At 36.7% G+C, this 22,519-nt stretch overlaps 1 long non-coding RNA gene across 1 annotated transcript; it reads left to right on the top strand.

Annotated features, from left to right (window-relative positions):
• Positions 1–7,751: 7,751 nt before the first annotated feature.
• On the top strand, positions 7,752–19,338 carry LOC140138818 (uncharacterized). The gene is made up of 3 exons (XR_011857068.1): positions 7,752–7,851; positions 13,819–13,909; positions 19,252–19,338. It is a non-coding gene; the product is annotated as an uncharacterized lncRNA (long non-coding RNA).
• Positions 19,339–22,519: the final 3,181 nt, after the last annotated feature.

Below are 22,519 nucleotides of genomic sequence, written 5' to 3' on the forward strand. Positions count from 1 at the left end.
AATAATTACAATTTATTTATCCCTTAGTGTACACAATAGATTGACGAAGTGTGAGAATTTCATTTGCAAATTTTGCTACCCTGCAACAATGGTTGCCATCTGACATTACAAAAATGAATTTATTGTAATCTGAAAGATTTGAGAAACTTGGGTTAAATTTAACCATGTCATTAAAGAAATTGGATCTGATATCATTATACGTTGAACAAATTATAAAACAGTGGAACTCATCTTCAATACAATTCATATTACAAATATTACAAATTCGGTTCTGTACCTGAGTGTTATTATAACGACCCGTTTCAATGGCAATTGGAGCGCATCCACACCTGAAGAGGGCTAAAGCCCGTCTATTACACTTCTTCATAATGGTGTTTACATACTCAGCAGTGCCATAAGTGGCTTTAAAGGTGCGATACGTACGAAGTTTATTGCGAGCATTTGGGTTCTTTCTTCGGTCATTAAAGATTGCCTCTTTCCAACGATTTTCTACAAACAATTTAGCAGCATCGGATATATGATTAACTAAGTTTCGAGTACCGATCTGTTCAGAAATACTCAGAATTAGATCACAATTCAACTTAGAACATAACGATCTTACTTTGTAACACCAGTTCTTAATACCTTTACCTGCTAAATGTTGGGACCATTGAAAAACTTTACTTGGGTAACGATTGCTGTCTAGTTTTGAAAGACGACTCCACAATCTAGCCACTGACTGCATTTGACGCTCAAAAGGGGAAACCCATCCCAAGTCACCAAGCATGGCGTCATTTGGAACATATTTCCCAACACCAAGGAAAAATCGGCAAGCGCGGTAGAACACAGAATTAATCGAGGAAAACTCATCAATACCCCAGACCCCACTGCCGTAGTCTAAAATTGGACCAACGAAAGAGTTAAAAAGCTTGGTGAAAGAATTGAAATTGATACCACCCAGGGCTTTGACTTTACTGATGACCATTCCCAGAGCTCTGGATGCAGAAGCAGCTAGATTTCGGGTAGACACATGAAAATCAAGATATTCGTCAAACCAAATGCCTAAATATTTATAACCATTTACTGTAGAGATGTTAGTATCACAGCATGTAAATTGTACATTTGATTTATCACGGCTTTTAGTGCGAAAATGAACTACCTGAGTCTTTGTGTCATTTAAACTTATACGCCACCTTTTAGTCCAGTTTGATACACAGTCTAACATTCTTTGAAGTGAACTTTCACTTTCAGCAACAAGTACAATATCATCTGCATACATTAGCAGATCAATTTTTGTGTCAAGCACAGGAACACCACATTTTAATTCTTTTATTTCATTCACAATACTATTCAAATAAATGTTAAAGAGCACGGGAGAAAGTAAACAACCTTGTTTCACACCGATTTCAACATCAAACCAATTTGTCATAAAGTTATTAACCCTTACAGAACATTTCACATCTTCATAAAGACTTTTAATACAGTTATAAAAGTTACCATTAATACCTATACTTCTAAGTTTATACCATAAACAATCACGATTGACACGGTCAAATGCCTTCTTGGCATCGATAAAACAAGCAAATGTGTCTTTTTTGCAAAGATTTCTATTCTGTACAATAGATGAAAATGTGTATAAATGATCAAGACAACTATGATTCTTTCTAAATCCATTCTGCTCTTCATTGATAATGTTATTTTCTTCAAGCCAATCTGTGAGCCTTTTACGGATCACATCACAATATATTTTACATACCACTGAAATCAGCGTTATACCTCTGTAACTCATCGGATCTCTAGGATCATTATTACCAGATTTAGGTATTGGGTTTATTAAACCAAATCTCCATTTGGATGGACAAATACCACATGTAAAACAACGGCTAAAGAGAGCATGGAGAACAACTGTCATAGTTTTGTTCTTAAGTAATTCTGTTACAATACCATCAACACCAGCAGCTTTATTCAATTTAGCTCTATTAATTGCACCAATAACTTCATCAAGCTCAAGAGGTTTATTGAGATTAACTGCAGTATAATCTTTCTCAGACGAACTAGCTTCAAGATCTTTCAATTTTGTCTTTATATGTGACAAAAACTCGTCATCAAAATTATTTGCATCAGCTTTGAAAAGCGATTCAAATTCATTACACCATTTGTTTAAAACATGGTCAGTATTATCTGTAGTTTCACCAGTAACTGTTATTACCTCCATTGGTATACTACTACTTTGTTTACAACTGTTAACACCAATTTTACCGATCTAAAGGAAAAAATTTTACATATCTAAAGGAAAAAATATGGGGTCTTTGGGTGACAGGGCATGTGCTGGTAATGGGATCTTTGGGTGACAGCGATGGTGAAAAGGGGGGTCGTAACAGCCATACATACGCGTCACCTCCAAAGTGGCAGTGCCACCACCCCGCCCCGGATTTCAGCACATCACATCAAAACTCCCATTGTGCGGCCCATTACCTTTTTAAAGGAATTTGTATTTGGGTTTTTTTGGGTGGGTGCGGCGTGCCGCACCCACCCTGTATGCTCTGACTATTGACCTACTTTTTCACATGCCGCAGTGTTGAGAAAATATTCGTGCCGGTTATATCCCAAACACCCACAAAGGTGATAGTTTACGGCGAGTTTTGTAATTATTACTTGATTTTGATATGTAAGTAATACGATAAAGTCGTCATAGGCAGTAATGTGTTTGTATTAAAAGAAATAACAAAAATAATTATTTAAGTAATAGAAATACTATTTGGAAATTGCAGCAAGATTTGCAGATGTTTTTATTTGAACAGTACCAGTTCACCAGTTTTGCTAGTTTTCCTAATCTTTGGGCTAAATTAATAGCATCGTGAAGGTCATATATATCATTTTATACTGACAGCTTCGGCATGTAGAAATACAGCTTGTATGTGCATTGTGTGCAGTGTGTACATATAGGCTATTTACTTTTCAAATCTTTGATGCTTGTATAAGGTATTATAGACAAATTATTAGAATGCATGTGTACCAGTAGAAATGGCCCAGGTTGAATAAACTAAATAAACATATGAATGAATATTTTATTCCCTGGATTATTTTTGTTGGGACAATATAATGATATAGTTTGACGCTTTGAAATACAGTTATGTTAATCATAATAAAGTTACAAAGTTAAAAAATAATATCGAAATATTGTAAAATCAAACATTTCCCCTCATAAGTTGCAATACAACATATTGAGGAAATTGATATGACAGATTTTTAAAATTTGATATGGAAAGATACCCCAGCCCTGTTGTCTCACCAGAGAAGATGAACAGAAGTCTTTCTATCTGATGATAAAAAAAAACCTCTAGGTATGATTACGAAAATGTTTTAAATAACTATTATCTACAAAAGTTTTATAACCATGTTTTATATAAAATGTTAACATAAAACGTCTTGTGTTATGATGTGAAGGGTTAATATAAAACAGGGAAAATCTGTTCCAACTGACCAGCAGAGAACAAAGGATAAGCAATATTAGATCAGATTAAAATCAGGGAAAATATGACACAACCTCCAATGGGGGAATAACAAACGTATAAACGTATAAAGTTAAAAACTCTTTTAACTTTGTTTATACGTTTTGTGTTATTCCCCTATTGGAAATCGATGTTGTGTCATATTTTCCCTGTTTTTAATTGTGAACTTGACTTACTCATTCTTTCATTTCTCTTGACAATTTTTCATTTGCCCACCCTATTCCTTTTAAAGGAATTGTTATTTATGTAAACATTATTACACAAGTACGCATTTTGCTGTCCACTGACACACTGTTGTTTTGCTCATATCGCGTACATGTCCTTACAAATTCTATAAAATTTTATCCTCGAATAGCCAGTAAAAGGGGGTAATAAATCTTCTTTCCCTGGTCTTATTTTCACATACCACTCCAACTCCAACCAAATCCTTGCCCTTCTTCCCTAGACCTCTGTGCAACTGGTATCTGGTATACACTTGGTATAGGCCTATGTGGTAAAATTCAACATTGGTATTCAACATGCAGGGGTCAATTTCTCATTAAGTTATTCTTTCTCTTAATAATATTTTCTCAACCTTTATTCTTTATGCAGGTTTGACTTGGTTAGACGGTTGTTTGATGTATATAGAATTGGCTTCATTATTAACTATAGATGGCGCTATTTATTTATCCTAAATCACATTTCTTTATTATTTTGCAACGGTAGGTAATTAATACTGCCATTAAAACAGCTGGAATAGGTAAAACAAGCAACAAAGAAATTATATAAACATATTTTATTAAACAATAAAAGGAATTATTTGTATTAAAAGCTTGAAAGAGTAATTTCCAGTAAGTAAATAGCGCCACCAATTTCTCATTAATAAATACATTTTAAATCCGAAAAAGCTACAAAAAATGCTATAAAAGTGAATAATTTTGTAAAAGAGGGAAAATTAAAGTTGAGAATGACTCAAAAGCATCTGTATACATTAGGATGGTATCACATTTGGCTGTTTCAAGCCTAAATTTTGGTTGTACGTGATGTTTTGTTTGAAAAACTAATAAATGATCCCATCAAACAACCGTTAATGTTAAATCTTGATAAAGTCTTGATCATTAGAGCATGCAAGACGTTAATAGACTGTTCAGGGCATTTAGTGTCTGCCTGACCATAGACGCTATATGGTCTGTAAACCTTGGTATCCTAATTAATTTTTACTTATTTTGGTTTCATAAATTTTCCTCATGTGATTATATGAAACTAAAAGAAGCAATTTAAGATACCAACAGAAACATATAACAGTATAGAACATACATGTAGTAAAATTTGTAGTGAAAATAGCTTGCTGCAAATTGTTATATATACTGATTTCACTTCTTCCAGACAAGGCCCAGTGCCCAGAGGGCATATTTTATGTTCATACGACCCATCCACCTGTTGTTTACAAGTCAATAATGACAATAAGACATTTGGTATGAATACACCAGTAGACAACTCCAGCTGACAGCTTTCCAAATCTGCTTTCAAAACTTTTAAGGATATATTATGTCTAGTACAGAATTTTCCAGGGCTTGCCTATACTATCAATATTCTTTTTCTTTTTCATTTTTTCAGAATACCTGCTCTAGTCTATCATCATGACATGTTCCTTGCCTTTGCTGAAGGCCGTAGAGAAACATATGCCGACATTGGGGTAATGGATATTATTTTGAGACGTGGAAGAAGAAAAGACTGGAAAGTTGTGTGGGGGCCAGTGGAAATTATAGCAAGTCAGAGTGGATACAGGTAAAGAAAATTAAGGATTGAAATGTACAGCCTGTCTCAAAAAAAGTTGTGCAAGTGAAAAGCGCCCTCTGTGGCAATTAGAAAATACCATTGTGACATGATGGTTAGGTCAACGTCATGGGCGTAGTCTTAGCTCTCAAACACCGTTTATTCTGTTCAATTTGCTTGTTTTAATCTCGAGATATGCTTAGTTAACGACGAAAGGGTAAAATAACAATTGTGCCACTTTTAATAGGGAAAAGAGCTTTGCATGTAAATCAGCGATAGCATCAAGTTTATCAACAGTTCCTTCGTAAAATCAAAAGAATGCACCAATTACACAATACAATTTTTTTTACTGTTTTTACTATTTTATCATGATGCAGGAATAATGATTCTCTTTTTCCACAGAAAGGATAAATAAATATTTCACATTCTGCTGTAAAATTAAATACATGTGCACGTCAATGATTTTATCATGGTAAATACTGTTCTCTTAGTCACTCAAGACATGTTAAAAGACAAACAAATATTGCACACTGAGGTCCGTATGCAGTAAAGAGTTAGAGAGGGTCTAAATGTACAGGTCTAACTGGAATTAAGTTCCATCAGGAATGGTCCTTTACTCTTCCTTCCTTCCTTCCTTCCTAGAGTAGCTAGCAAATTCTAAAGGTTTTAATGCAACGTTCAAAAATAATACAAAATAACTTAAGCAAATGTAAAGGAAAAATGTCCTTTCTCATGGTACTAAATTCCACTTAGATCGGGTCTAACTTTAGACCCGGTCTAACTCTTTCGTGCATACGGACCTTATACGTTTATATTACTTGTTGGGAGAGAAATTAGACAAAATAATGCACGCACGCTGATGTTGATGCGAATAATGCGTCTAATGCACGAACCCCAAAGGGAGAGTGAGTGCATTAGAGCTATATCATTGATTTTACATGTACAGCTCTCTTCCCTAGTAAAAGTGGCACAATTGTGATTTTACCCTTTCGTTGTTAAATAAATATATCTCGAGATTGCAACAAGTAAATTGAACAGAACAAACGGCATTTGAGAGCTAAGACAGCGTCATTGACGTTGATATAAGCATAATGTCACAAAAGTATTTTCTAAATGCCACAGAGGGCGCTTTTTACTTGCACAATTTTTTTTGAGACAGGCTGTATATACGAGGGTCATTCACAAAGTTCTACCCCCATCATCGCATCTCTGTTATCGGTGTCAGGATATTAAAATTACCTATGATTAATACTCTTACATCTCGGGTAAAAAATAAAAGTTGTTTGATGAAAATGTGATTTTGTTGTTGTTTAGATATGTTGATTAAAGCGAATACAGATTTGGTACGCCGGAAACGGTTAAAAAACTGAAGCCAAAAGTTTTGTAAGCATCATATTGTAGCTTTGGATAATCTTCATAAAAATGTTTTCAAGATGCAGTTGTCCAACTACTTACTCAGGTACTCAGGGTAAATATTTTGAGCTCCCTGACATGCCTTGGGACTTCAAAACAAAATGAAACACGTTTTATTTGAGAAGAAATCACCCGGCCGAAGGGTTCAATAGACACACAAATGTTTGTAAAATTTGCCAGATTTCGACTAGACCATGTTTAATGGTAATTCGTAGTTACGTCCTTATTTTAAGCAAAAGGTGCATCTTGACGTGGAAATAAGATGAGCAATTTGTTAATAATCTTGTATATACTTACAAAATACCAAAAATATGCATAAGACTTATTTGATTTTAACTTATTAATACGACTTGAACCAACAAGTGCTCACCCGACCGAAGTCAATAACCTATGGGAAAAGGGTCAATATGAAGGCTGCCCTGAACATGTGTCGAATTTGTTGTGTAAAAGACACAATGCCCAGTAACTCTACTACCTGAAAAGCATTAGATATTGATTCAATTATTTGAACAAAAATAAAGCAATTGAATCATTTTCAGAAATAAATCTGTAATGATTTCCATATAGATATGGCCTACATTTTTAATCCAAATTAGCCTTTCTTTTCAGACCATTTCCGACTTACCAAATCTCAATTCAGATAACCCCATACATACTAGTACTCCCTGTGTGGAATATTAAGGTTATGCCTTCTATAGAGAGTGTAAATATTGGAGCGATTACCGAATAGGGTGCAACTCTACTAGTCTTACTACAAGACTGCCCTACCCCAACCCTAAACCAAAAACCTTAACTTCGTAAACGAGGACTGATCTCAAGTCTAGCAAGTTGCACCCTATTCAGTAATTTAAAGTAATACTCAAATGCAAAGCACTTAAGTCATTCTATTCCGGAAAAATGTTTATTCACCAATCAAATGACAACAATCTTTGTATGAATTATTTAATACTTTCCGGAGAAGATATCTTGCACTTCCCACAATGCATTTCTTCCCTATACTGATTTGCTATTCAGTGCAACATGGGTGGTTTACATTTTCATATTACACAGATTGATGGATCCAGTTCCAATAATTATTGTAGACACGGAAGTCGACATGATCTTATTAGTTTATAACGCACATCCATCTAATGTTAGTTATTTTGATGAGCTTGCCGCTGAAGAAATCACTACCGAGCTTCAGGTTATAAAGGTAAGTCAGTTCGCACGATCGATGTATCTCATATAAACAACAATTTTTTTGTTCTGCAGGAACTATATATATATATATATACAGGGTGTAACAATAAAATTTGTACAATTTTGAAAATAGAATGACACAAGTATGCCGCTTATTTTTTTGTTTGATATTTATATGTCTATCAAGATAATTTCTCTAGCCACCAGATAAGCTTTGTTCCAATAAAATCGATGGTATACAAGTGAAGATATGGCCAATTATGTAACCTAGTCTTAAAACCGCTTGGGCCACTTTTGTCTAAGTGTTACAAATGTGACAGAATAGAGTTGAACCGTGGACCAGTTGGGCGGTGCTCTTAGGTAGTTTTAAACAATGGGATATTCGAAGTGGTAGAAATGATTACATAATCCTTGAGTTTTTGAAAGTCGCAACTAAGCACTGACATAACAACCTCATTTACTAGAAATCGTGGCTGCAGCTCAACAACTTTAACCCCTGGCAATTCACAAGAGCGTATTTTAATTTTTATGGTTGTAACATTCGGTATCACATGGAGTTAAGCAGAATCCATACGATTGTTTATAGCTCATTTTCCAAACGCACATCTTCCATCAAGGCATACAATTACATATAACTGTGAGAAGCATGTAGAATTTGTTAACAGAAATGCTGGCAATAGTCCCAGAACAGCTAGAAGCCCAACTTAACTTCATTTCAAAATTGTATTGTTTTGTACTTATGAATGCAAAAACTGTTCTCAGTTTTATCAATGATATCTCAGGGATATGAGAAATTAATGTACTTTATTTTAATTTGAAAGAAATTTCATGACTTCATTTATAGATTTTAGAGAAATATCATATTATTATTAAGTTCATGTTAATTATATGAAGAAACGCCACTTATAATTCTTTTGTGTCAGTTCTTCAATGCACGATAAGCATATCTACGCGGTTCAAACTTGATATGCGCACACATGGCAAAAGTGGCCCAACACGTTTTCTGGAAGATTTAATTAATCGGACATAACTTATGAACCCAAGCTAGTAAAGAAACCAACTAAACGTCTTCTTTTAGCCAAGATATTACTGATTAAAGTGCATATAACATTGTCCCATAACTCTTTTAGTTTTTTCCTGAGAAGTCAAAATGCAATTGTACACATTTTATTGTTACACCCTGTATATATATATGCCCAGATTGATCAAAACACCCAGTTCTCATCATATCCTGTTTGTAAAACTTACTTGAAGCGTGAATTATATGTGTGAGAAAGATACTGTTAAGAGGTAAAATGCTGTCTCTTACACTATGTTGTCAAGTAGTTGCTTGGCTTAATAGTCATGAAAGTGCATGGAGGCCAGGAGATGTAGCAGAGACAATTACCCTCTGTTTAGTATGTAACAAGGAATCTTATTGGTCCTGCTGTTTTACATTACAATGGCCGAGTTCTCAGTTCATTGACTCTTATCTGTATTAATGTTATTGGATCTTCGGATGTGACAGTAAAGTAATAATCGAAATACAATACTCTCATACCCAAAGCCAACAAACATGTTTACAATTTAAATTTTGTCACTTTACCTTGCAGAGATTCAGCTCAATTTATAAACTGACAATGACTTATGTGTACTTACTTTCACGTACTTGCCCTAAATGAACAGTGAGTGCACTGCCCTTTGGTGAGAGCTCACCAAGGAAATCTGGTCCACAAGCATCTAGGTATACTAAACTATAGTATGTTTATGAATGAAGATTGAAGTAAACAACCTAAAATACTTGGTTTCACTTGTAAATAGATTTTTTATTCATGATATGCATGATGGTTTAAAGTATAACATCATTTCCCTGGGCATCATTTAAACCTTGATATATCAAAAGTGTTTCGTTAACACCGTTCACTATAAGATAATTCTTGAAAGTTCCACACATGATTTCAAGTCTTCCACAGACCTATATCAAATTGTCCCATTTGTCATGTACCCAGCCAGTGTGAGACGTATTGGATTGCACCAATTTTGGCCAATAAGTTCATAAGGTCAATGTCCGAAGTCATAGCAACTAATGGATATTACCAGCGCTCGAAATAAGGCGCGTTCTTGCGTCAAATACCCGTGAAAGCAGGCGCGGACCCGCAAGTGTCCTACGGTACGGGTCCGCGTGACCCATAAAAGTTGAACCAAGCAAAGAGCAGAAAATCCTAGTTTTGTTGTTCCACTGGAAAATCTGTTTCAGTTTCACCTAATACGTCCATCTCCCTGGGGTACACATTTTAGTTTCCCGTTAAGTTTTCAACCCGGGTTTTTCGTTTTCTACAATCTACATCTGTGATCGCCGTAGCTAATTCTCTCTCTTGAATATTCAATGGCAAGTGTCCGGGGTCGGACCCTTGAAAATTGGTGAGGACCCTTGAAATTTCAACGGCAAGGGTCCGGAGGACCCTTGGATTTTTCTTCTTATTTCGAGGCCTGGATCATATTACCACTTGTTTGTTAAGCATACTAGTATAATACAATTATTACGCGAGTGCAAGTAGTTCGACTAATTCAGCTAAATTATATCAATGTTAATCGTTTCAAACAAACACAAATTATTAATTTCATGCTTATTTGGTGTTGTTGGGGTTTTTTTTCGATACATTTTTTCATTAATATTACAAAGAAACCAGGAATTTTTAAACTACTTGGCACAATCAGGGACTCAATGCTGCACACACAGCATCAAATAAAACAACATTTTCCATGTGAGTTAAAAAAAATACTGTCTGGTTTAGTCACTACTGCCTGTGTATAATATAAATTACTCCTCAAAAAAAGTTTGGAAACTTTCAAAAACGGCTGTATATCAGACATTTTAGGAGTCTATCTCCACATTGTTTAATATCAGCATGATCATTGAAACCATTGTTTTTTCCTGTCAACAATGACACCTCATTTGTGACGATAACGTATTCCACGGCTGAGTAACTTTCTTTGAAAGACAGAAAGGTCTCAAAGAAAATGTGCCAAACTGACCATTGTCTGCGCTCATCTTATTGCTTTGAATGAATGAACGAGTGAATAAAAGAATGAGTAAAAAGTTATTTTGCCTTACATCATGCTGAATAAAAAGTGCTAGGATGGTTCTACATGTGGTTTTAAATGGATCAACGCAAGTCAATCTCTCTTGCTGGTCACTTCTTCATAGTGGTCATTTGCAAGAAAATTCTAATCAATCATGGTTCAATTATCAGATCTGGATAAGGCTCGAGCTATTGGTCCACTTGAGGCTGGCATACCTCAGAATCAAAGTGCGGCAACTTTTGGAGTTTCCCGCAGTATGACCTCCCTCCAAGCTAAAAGCTGAGTTTCGTCAGACCGGAGATGTCAAAGACAGACCCAGAAGTTGCCGCCTAAGAAATACAACGGCTGCAGAAGACGGTACATCAAACTGGCAGCACTTTGAAACCGTTTTTAATGAAACAGTGTGATATTCCTTATTCATGTTTACTGATGCAAATGGCGCACGCAGACAATGGCAGATTTGGCACATTTTGTTGGAGACCTCCTTGTCTTTCAAAGACAATTACTCATTACATGGAATAAGTTATGGTCACAAATTTGGTGTCATTTTTGACAGGAAAAAAACAATGTTTATATTGATATGAAACAATATCGATATAGATTTCAAATATTTCTGATATAAAGCCGTTTTGGAAAGTTTCCAAACTTTTTTTGAAGAGTTTATTTAGTTAGCGCCAGGGGTTAGCGCCTCCACTGATGCTTTGCATCAAAGTGTTCTTGAAATTTACTGCCATAAGACAAGAAAGAGTAGATTAATACCAGTAGGCCACTAGCGGATCTTTGTCCTTTTAAGGACTCTTCTTGTTACCATTACTTTTGATGCACAGAATGATGAATCCGGTTCCGAAAGTAGACATGGTAGCATATCAATTTGTAGGCGCTCTTTAGCATAGTCATAGTTCGTTGAATTTACAACCGTATCTCAAAACAGGTGAAAATATTAACTTTTTGCAATTTAAAGAGAATTATGGACAATATAATTTCTGAGACTCTTGATATTGATAATATTTCTCATGATGAACTTTTCATAACTTTAATGAGTGTTAATGAATATTTTATTGTTAAAGATGTTGTAAGTTTCATGTCTAAAGCTTATACAATTTGTAGTAATGATATGTAAATCGATAATCATGACTTTGTGCATCTGCGCTTGTGTATTGGATCTATTTTTATGTTGTAACGGATCACAGCTCTCTCGTGTTGGCTCCTATTTACCGTACATTCTATGTTCCGTTATTTCAAGACCTACAAAGCTTTTATAAAATGTTTAAGTGTACTCAGTTATAATTATTATTATGTCTTTGACTACACCTTTATATTTGGTATTTGTCAATAAATAAATCTAAAATCTATAAGTGTGCTCTTCCATTTAATGACATAAAATATGAAAATAATATTGTAAGGACACTTGAGGTTTTGACTTTTAAAACCAACATCTTGGTCAAACATTATGCTTGAATATGTCGTTTTCAACATATTCGTGTTGCTATAAACATTGATTGCGTCATCTGTTGACGGAATGAAAAGTGTTTTTAGCGGGAAATGTTAGCTTCCATTTGATATCTGATTGAATGAAGGGAACATTCGGGGTTTTGACAAAAAACAATCACAGATGCCGTATTTTCCGCCAGTCATCAGCTAGATATCACACAGCTCTTATGATGCTATGCACTCAATCAGACTGTGCCGAGGCTAGACTCGCTGTGCTTGGAAAAAATCTGTGTACTCGGGTGTATCGAGGTGGAAACAGCAATTGAAATTGAAATTTGTTGTGCGCTTCGCGCGCACTTTTCTCCCTGTAATTTTCGATTAGTAGTAAATCAGTGGGACGATTTAGAACACCCCCCCCCCCCTCCCCACTGGCTTGGTGATTCTGGTACATCCTCTTTGAATTTTAGAATTGAAATAGCAATTTTCCTGGTAAAGGAATTCTGGGGACAGCTTCAAAAAATTGTTACAGTTGTGGGGGAGGGGTGTCTTCTATCCGATGACCCAGGGGTGGCAATCATGTTGCTGTGCCCGGTGTGTACTTACTTTCACGTACTTGCCCTAAATGAACAGTGAGTGCACTGCTCTTTGGTGAGAGCTCACCAAGGAAATCGGGTCCACAAGCAACAAGGCATACTAAACTATACTATACTAAAACGAAATTATGCGATTGTCCAATCAGATTATGTGTCTACGAACTAGACCTCTCCCACTGACTAAGAATTGCTTTTGACTGATCGTTTATTTCACTGCACCTATTCGATGTGGAACAATATCCCACTAACTTTTCACTGTACCAAGTCACTTATAAGAAACATTTGAAATCATACCTATTTCCTCATTCATTGTTCATTTATCTCATTTTATTGAATTATTGAATGTGTTTTTACCATTTTTGCATTGTACCATCACACCTGCTGTGGTCCTAATGAAATGGCGGGATACAAAACCCAAGTGCGTAACGAAACTGATAATTTGAATGAAAAGTTCGAATTTAAACTTGCTATTCTGGCTTTCCGTCACTTCGATGGCACTTTACCACCATACCTGTCATCTGCGCTTTGTACTTATCAAACTTCCCGCTCCCTTCGATCATCCTCTGAAAAATTTCATTTTGCTGCTCCAACTGCTTGGAACTCGCTTCCAAACAACCTTCGTAACATCCCCACACTTTCTCAATTTAAACGTCAGCTTAAAACCCATCTATTTCGTCAAGCATTTCCAGATTCACAGAATTAATTGCTTCTTTGTTTGTTTGTCTTTTTCATGTGTTTGCGCGTTCTGAGTTCCACGGAAGATTTTGCGCCTTAAAAGAACCATTCATTATTATTATTATTATTATATTTCCGTGATCATAAATCATAGGATGCGCACTCTGTTAGCCCATAAATGATTCAATAATTCGTATTTCTGTTACTCTTTATCAAAGAGTTTTGATTTAGGTTTAACTTGGACAGAACCACAAGAGATGAATCACGCAATACAACAAATCAAGCCAAAGTCATGGCTCTATGGTCAAGGTACAGTATAGCTTCATTGAATCATGAATCAATACTATATCAAGCCATGGCCATCGCTCTATGCTCCAGTATAGCTTTATTTAATCATGAAGCAATACAACTCATGAAGCCAAGGCCATCACTCCATGCTCCAAGTACAGTATAGCTTTATTGAATCATGAAGCAATGCAACTCATGAAGCCAAGACTATAACTCTATGCTCCAGGTACAGTATAGCTTTATTGAATCATGCAGCAATACAACTCATCAGGACAAGGACATCACTCTATGCTCTAGGTACAGTATAGCTTTATTGAATCATGAAGCAATGCAACTCATCAAGCCAAGGCCATCACTCTATGCTCCAGGTACAGTATAGCTTTATTGAATCATGAAGCAATACAACTCATCAAGCCAAGGACATCACTCTATGCTCTAGGTACAGTATAGCGTTATTGAATCATGAATCAATACAACTCATCAACCCAAGGCCATCACTCTATGCTCCAGGTACAGTATAGCGTTATTGAATCATAAAGCAATACAACTCATCAAGCCAAGGCCATTACTCTATGCTCTAGGTACAGTATAGCTTTATTGAATCATGAAGCAATACAACTCATCAAGCCAAGGACATCACTCTATGCTCCAGGTACAGTATAGCTTTCTTGAATCATGAAGCAATACAACTCATCAAGCCAAGGCCATCACTCTATGCTCCAGGTACAGTATAGCTTTATTGAATCATGAAGCAATACAACTCATCAAGCCAAGGCCATCACTCTATGCTCCAGGTACAGTATAGCGTTATTGAATCATAAAGCAATACAACTCATCAACCCAAGGCCATCACTCTATGCTCCAGGTACAGTATAGCTTTATTGAATCATGAAGCAATACAACTCATCAAGCCAAGGCCATCACTCTATGCTCCAGGTACAGTATAGCTTTATTGAATCATGAAGCAATACAACTCATCAAGCCAAGACCATCACTCTATGCTCCAGGTACAGTATAGCTTTATTGAATCATGAAGCAATACAACTCATCAAGCCAAGGCCATCACGCTATGCTCCAGGCAGGGGGATGACACTCTATTCACGTGGTTTCTTTTCCAACGCTAAAAGATTACGAATTTTGGTGGTTTGTAAATGAAAAGTGTCCGCACTATCGATTGATTACGTAACTGTTATGAATAATTTATTAGTTTTTCAATGCAATCGCCTCGACCCATTAATACATATTATCTGTATTTATCAAAGTACTTGGAATAGCAATCTGGTGAGTTCACTGAACTACGCCCAAATACTGATGGAGTTTTAATGGCGCTAATCCTCTCCATACACAGATGAACAAATACAATAGGAGAAGGTCAACACATATGACCTCCTATATGACATATTATATGAGATGTACAACAACCTGAATATCATAAAGATCAGTGTTCGTTTGTGCATATGAACTGCATATTGACAATACTAAATATTACTCGTTATATATTATGTCAAATATTGGTATTATGACAACACGGTATATACATTGTATATAAAACGACTAATAGATCCTACTATCATGGCGTCAGGTCATTGGTTCATCATATCCCGTATGTTTCTTAAAATTCATTCATATTTGAGACAAATTTCTGTGCCCATTTTATAGGCGTACAGGTGGATCCGGTTTTTTTGTCATTTTCATTTCTTTTTGATGAAAGAATTAAGGTTTTCCACTGCACGGAGGTCACTATGTGATACTAATTTAATGCTATTTGTAAATGAATGCGGATTCCCGGTTGTTGTTTTTCCACAGTGTGACAAATGTCCACCCATCCAGACAACATCATCACATAATAAAACGTCTGTATTTTTACGATGAGTAAATATTAAACTGAACTTTGCCTTGGAACATTGTGTAAGACGGTGTAAGATTTTGTGGGCGCCCTCAACATTATTATCCTCTTTGTATCCGTAAATGACATGGCATAGACTGTGTGAATTCTATGAAGACTAGGGGCCTACTTATACATGGGGTCATATCCATGGACACAAGTAACGATAATTGACAACACGATACGCGACTGTATTTAGGGAGGCTAACCACTAATAATTAATAATGCCGGGTAGGGCCTACTCCTGGGCGACTCGTGTGGGCAAGGACGCTTAGGACGGTGACCAAATGAGTCTCAAATTTCACCGGGGAGGGGCACTCAAGTATGATAATGTAGGCCTATACGCATGTGTGGTCAACTTTTTTAAACACCCCCCCTAAAACGAGTTTTACCCTACCAGCAAATTTAGGATCAATAGGCCTAAGCTAACTTAATACACTAAAGGAAGTTTTGGATGAGAAAACGGACATTTTGATGAGAAACGGCCAAAATGGTGAGAATTTAAATTTTCTCATTCTTTTGGATGAGAAACTTCCTGGTGTGTGTGTCAATCATTATTGTCTTATTAAAATCCGGGACTTTGGTTGACCTGTGCTAGACTCCAGCACATGTTAATGACGCAAAGACAGTTGTGGTAACACCATGGTCGCAGACCTGCAAAAAAGCTCAAAAACAGATAGTAATGAAACCAGTTTTTATTTTCCTTGCTCTAGCGAGTTCACAGAGAAGGTGTTTCTAGTACAATGCAGCGTCGGACTCTAGCTGAGAGCGTAGCCTGAGTCCAAACGGACTCCAAGAAGGGCTCTCCATACACAAATGAACAAACACAAGGAAAGTAGTCTCCTCCGTGACCAGCTTGATTTCGATGGAGCGAAACCAAATTGGCTGCAGAGGAGACGGGTAATTTTGCCATGCAAATGAGGTGAGTGCCCTCTCAAGAATAACTACTCTCTGCTCCAGGTACAGTGTACATACATACATACATACATGCATACATATTCATATCTTTTATTGCATATAAAACCACAGTAAAATACATTATATATAATACAAGCGGAGCATAGTAATGCAATAATTACGCAACAGTGAGAAAGAAAAAGAAAATGATGAGACACCAATATTATTATGGTTGGGACAATTCAGTATCGAAGTTACGTAATGTTACTAGGTCAACGGGATCACGCGCTTGAGTTATGAACCACAATCGAAACAATCACCACACAAAGTATATGGCACTTGAAGGCATATCAAAATAGCGTGATCCGGTAACCAAGAGAATTACGTAACCACTTCGATGCTGAATTGCCAGATACCTCAGCAAATCGGCAAGCCATTATCACTGCAAAATAGTGCGAGCGCGTTGCTTCCAGATAATATTTGAGCCAATGGCTGCGCTAATGCTGAGGTATCTAGCGATCGCCTTACACCACCTATTTGAAAAGCCAGGAATTTTTAGTCCGCAAGTGACTTTGTTGTGAATACTTCCGAGACTAGCTATAATAATGACAATTGTTTTGCATCAATACCATGAATACGGTGTGTCCAGGGTGATGTGCTCATTGAGTGGTTGATAATTAATATTGAATTTGGTGTTACAACATGTGTTAACAATGTTACAGATGCTACAGTAGCTTTGTACACTAGTGTACAAAGCTACTGTAACATCTGATGTGGAATCTAAAGTATACATAGGACTTTCAGGAGGACCGTTCAAAGATAGATTCCGCAACCATACAAAGTCCTTCAGACACGAAAAATATGAAAAAGAAACTGAACTTTCAAAACATGTTTGGAACCTTAAAAGAAGTAGGACTATTTCCAATTATGAAATTATCTGGGAAATATCAAACACTAAGAGACGCGAATCTGGTCAATGCAGCCTTTGTCTAGAAGAAAAACTTTATAATCTCAAAATACAACTCATCAAGCCAAGTCCATCACTCTATGCTCCAGGTACAGAATATTTTTTTGAATCATGAAGCGATACAACTCATCAAGCCAAGTCCATCACTCTATGCTCCAGGTACAGTATAGCTTTATTGAATCATGAAGCAATGCAACTCATCAAACCAAGGCCATCACTCTATGCTCCAGGTACAGGTACAGTATAGCATCATTGGTTTGTCTTTTTTTCTACGCTTTACTTACATTTTTTTCAGTCAAGATAAAACCACTTGCCACAAAACAGCTGATTTGACACATATGCAGCAATTTAAATCAAATTCAATCGATTTTGACCAAAGAAACAGCTGATTTTACAGGCATATACTAAATTTAACATGGAAAATCTTGTTCGGATGGTCCCCAAAACAGCGTTTTTGTTTGTTTGTTTGCTTGTTTTGTTGGGTTTTGTTGGGGTTTTTTTTTGGGGGGGGGGAGTTAAGCTGATCCTGTCGCTTGTTCATGGACGATAATGTATGTATATTCTGAGAATGGTCTGATTCCCAAAGAATATTCCCACTGTTACTTTGAAGTTTGATGAGGTGGCACATATAACTAACATCCAGAATAGGCAATATTCCGTCGTTTCTAATTTGGTGTTTTATGTATTTGGTGCTTGAGGAGTTAGAACACGCAAAGTTTGTTATTTGTGACTAAAGGATAATGAGGACAATAATAAACAGTTGTATTGAGTTAAGGGATCTGGAATGAGCGTTTATTGCGTTTGGACAGTATTTTTTGTGGGACATGGGAGCACTTCAGACCTATCGAATTGCATTCTGAATATGAAGCATGTCTTTCTGATATCAAATAATTCTCATTTTTTGAAAATCACAATATAATACAAATTTTATGACAAATTATAAAAATTGGATATTTTTCAAATTTTTGATATATAACAGTCCTCGAAATTAATTTGATAAATCTAATGATATATTCTTAAAGTGTATGTAGCAGGGAGGAAAAGCCGACGGTCAATTGAAAATTTTGACCTTTCATATTGAAGATAATTATGGGTTTTTTCCCAAAAAGACCTAGTTTTTTTTGGTGTTTTGGGAAAAAATCCATATCTTCAATACGAAAGGTCAAAATTTTCAATTGATCGTCGGCTTGTCATCCCACCTACATGCACTTTAAGTATAAATCATCAGATTTATAAAGTTTACTTTAAGTACTGTTAAATATCAAAAATATCAATTTTTAATGATTTGCCATAAAATGTGTATTAAATTGCGAATTTCAAAAAATCAAAATTATTTGATATCAGAATGACATTCTTCGTATGCAGAATGCAATTCGATATGTCTGATGTGCTCTAATGTTCCAAAATAAATACTGTCCAAACGTTCATACCCCACCCCTTTAACTCTGTTTTGAAATGATTATGTGAAAGCGGTGGGATTTGTTTTGGGCCGAGGTCATTTTCTGAGAGTCTTCTGAGGGAACGCAAGGTTAAAAAAAAATACTGAGGCCTAACATAAACCGGACGATATGGTTGCAAAGTTATATAAATCAACAATTGTTTTCTTCTTTGTAGCCCCTGGGCATGGCATCCAGATGAAATCAGGTAGACTCATAGTGCCCGGTAGATTTTGGACAAAGGTGGCTGACTCAGAACAAATAGGTATGCAGCACATCTTTACACAATCCCTCATTTCAAATCATTAGTTTTGGTTTCTCTTTTGTTCAGAAACCAAAAATCAAGGGATTAAAAAGTAGAGCAGATCTGGTCTGCAATCGTAACATTATTTTTTTATCTTTCCACAAGACACAAAGTGCCCTGTGCTTTTATTTTCATTATATATTTTCAAAGTCATAACATTATTATGCTGAGAGGACACAGTATAGGGTATATAACCAGAAGTATACAATAGCCTATTGTGTTAACATACTTATTATCAACGCACTGAATGGTCTATTGTTCTATTGTGTCCGATTTGGGGCGCTGACATATTGGAAAATGTTGCCAATCAATATTCATGAGAGTGTACATTCAACGTCCAATTTTCGAAATTGGGTGACTTGTGCTTGGCAGGTGTAAAATACGTCTGACTGGGCGTTTTAAATACGTAACGCATAAAGGCATTGACATCATCGAATGGCTGCCTATAGTGCTGTTAGTGTTAGGCCTATGTGTATGTGGGGGCTGTGTTTAGTTTCTATAATAATTATTATAAGGCCTACATTTATCTGTCATTCCTTTCTTTTCCTTTCTCTGTACTTATTCTTTCCTTGCTAAAGTATCACTCCCTCTTCTTATCTCCCTTCCCTTCTCCATCTCCTCTTACGTTTTGTCCCCTCTCATACCTACCATTATCCTTACCTTTCTATTTATTTACGTCTATTTATGTATTTCTCTTTTATTTATTCCTCTTTCTCTCTTCCTCCAGTCCCCCCTCATTCTTCATATCCCCTCCTCCACCCTCATCCCCTCCCAAGACCTCTCACAGAAGAACTGCTCCCTTCAGTATGCCACTGTTTATGACATTCTCCTTCTTAAAATAAAATAAAATAAAATGTCAATTTGTGAAACAACTTTTATATAGGCCTATACCGGTGTGTTTCATTGACTACTCAAAAGCCTTTGACAAGGTGAGACATGATCAGCTTTTTGAAGATCTTGGCAAGCTAGACCTGCATGGAAAGGATCTGCGACTGTTGCAGAACCTTTATTGGAACCAAACAGCGTGCATAAGGGTGGATGGAGATTGTAGTGAATATACAAGCATTAAGAGAGGAGTCAGACAGGGATGTGTGATGTCACCAGATCTCTTTAATTATTACAGTGAGCTGATTCTAAGGGAACTAGAAAAGGAAAATGGTCTCAGTATAGGTGGACATAACATCACGAACATAAGATATGCAGATGACACTGTCCTATTAGCTGAGTCTGAGGAGGATCTGCAAAGGCTTCTTGATGTGGTGGTTCAGGAAAGTGAGAGGAAAGGTTTATCTTTAAATTGCAAGAAGACAGAATGTATGGTGGTATCAAAGACTGAAAGCCCAACATGCATATTGAAGGTGAAAGATCAAAGAATTAAGCAAGTTTCCTCCTTCAACTACCTTGGCAGTCTAATCACAGAAGATGCCAGATGTATTAAGGAGATTAAGAGAAGGATTGCACTGGCTAAGTCTGCGTTCTCAAAGTTAGACAAGATCCTAAAAACAGTGCCCTCGGTATGGAGACCAGAATTCGGGTACTCAACTGCTATGTCGTCCCTGTATTAATGTATGGAAGTGAAGCATGTTCTATAACAACAGACATTAAAAGAAGATTGGAGAGCTGCGAGATGTGGTTCCTTAGAAGAATGATGAAGATCCCGTGGACTGATAAAGTGTCTAATGACGATGTCCTAAGAAGAGCAAATGTGAACAGGAAGCTGTTACGTGAAATCAGAGTTAAGCAGCTCAAATTCCTTGGTCATATCCTCAGAAAGGATGGTTTCGAGAACCTAGTATTGACAGGAAGAATAGAAGGAACAAGGAGCAGAGGCAGGAAGAGAGTGATGTGGTTATCAAATCTGAAAGACTGGCTAAAAGAAAGGGGAGCTGAACATAAAGCGACAGAGCTTCTGGAGATGGCTTATAACAGAGAATTGTGGCATGACATGATCGTCTTAGGATATGGCACCTAGAGAGAGAGAGAGAGAGATACCGGTATACTTATTATATGTTACATGTATAGGCCTACGTACCTATTACCATTATACAGTACTATAGACATGCAGACATGGCAGCCTTGATGTGTAATCATCAGCAAGCGCATTCAATTTATTTAAATGAAGCACCTAATGTCAGTGGGGTGAAAACAAATTATACATCAGCGGCTAATGTGTGCCTTTTGTGCTTACGGCTACTCAATCACACCCTTGTGTGTTATGGTAACAAAAGGTACTTTTCATTCCAGTGAGCGCTTTCACGCGACTTTCATTTGATCACTTATTGACAGTGCCCTGCTAGGTAAAGCGTTAATACACTGTCGGGTCAGCTTACCGATTTAATGGCGGAAGCCCTTTGTCCCAAACAAAAGGTACCTTTCGATGAATAGCTTGTCAGATTTCAAATCGGCACAAGGTTTCAATGCGTTACGTAATCTATTTCTTCTCCATCTGTAATAGCTCCATGCTTATTATCATGATTGATATCGGAAATCTATCCCCGCGGACGACAGTTGATGCTCTCTGTCGAAGGTGGCATATTACACCCCGAGTTATAGGCCTAGAAATCATATACATGTGCGTATATTGAGGGGTGGGTGGGGGCTTTGTTTGTTTGTATGAAACATAAACGATGCATGGAGATGATTTGATTATGAATTAGTTTATTATCCCCGGTAAGCACAACTCATACCTTTTACCTTGTCTCCCCTCTCCCCCCACACTTATATAACCTCCTCTTCCCTAAGTGTCTCCTTCTCCCCCTCCTCGCTTCCCCTATATTCGATATCTCCTCTATCTCGAGCTCTCCTCCCCCTTCCCTTTTCACTTCCAATGCTCTCTCCCATCTGTTTCCCTTTCTCCCTGCCCTTACCTCCCCCAACACACACTCTCTCTTTTCCACCCACACAAACTCTCTTTCCCACCCACACAAACTCTCTTTCCCCCTCTATCTTCTATTTTAATTTCCAGTAAAAATTGCTTCAATAAGTCATTAGCTTATATTGGAAGTCACATATAATAGCCTTCCATTGATTCTGGTACAGTCGCCGCTTTTGTAATGTCGCGATTTTGTTTATAACAACTCAGTCACCGCTTTTGTAATGACGAATGCAAATATTTCGATGGTCTATATTTTTTCACAGGTAA

This window comes from Amphiura filiformis, chromosome 18 (genome assembly GCF_039555335.1).
Source record: "Amphiura filiformis chromosome 18, Afil_fr2py, whole genome shotgun sequence".
Lineage (NCBI taxonomy): Eukaryota > Metazoa > Echinodermata > Ophiuroidea > Amphilepidida > Amphiuridae > Amphiura > Amphiura filiformis.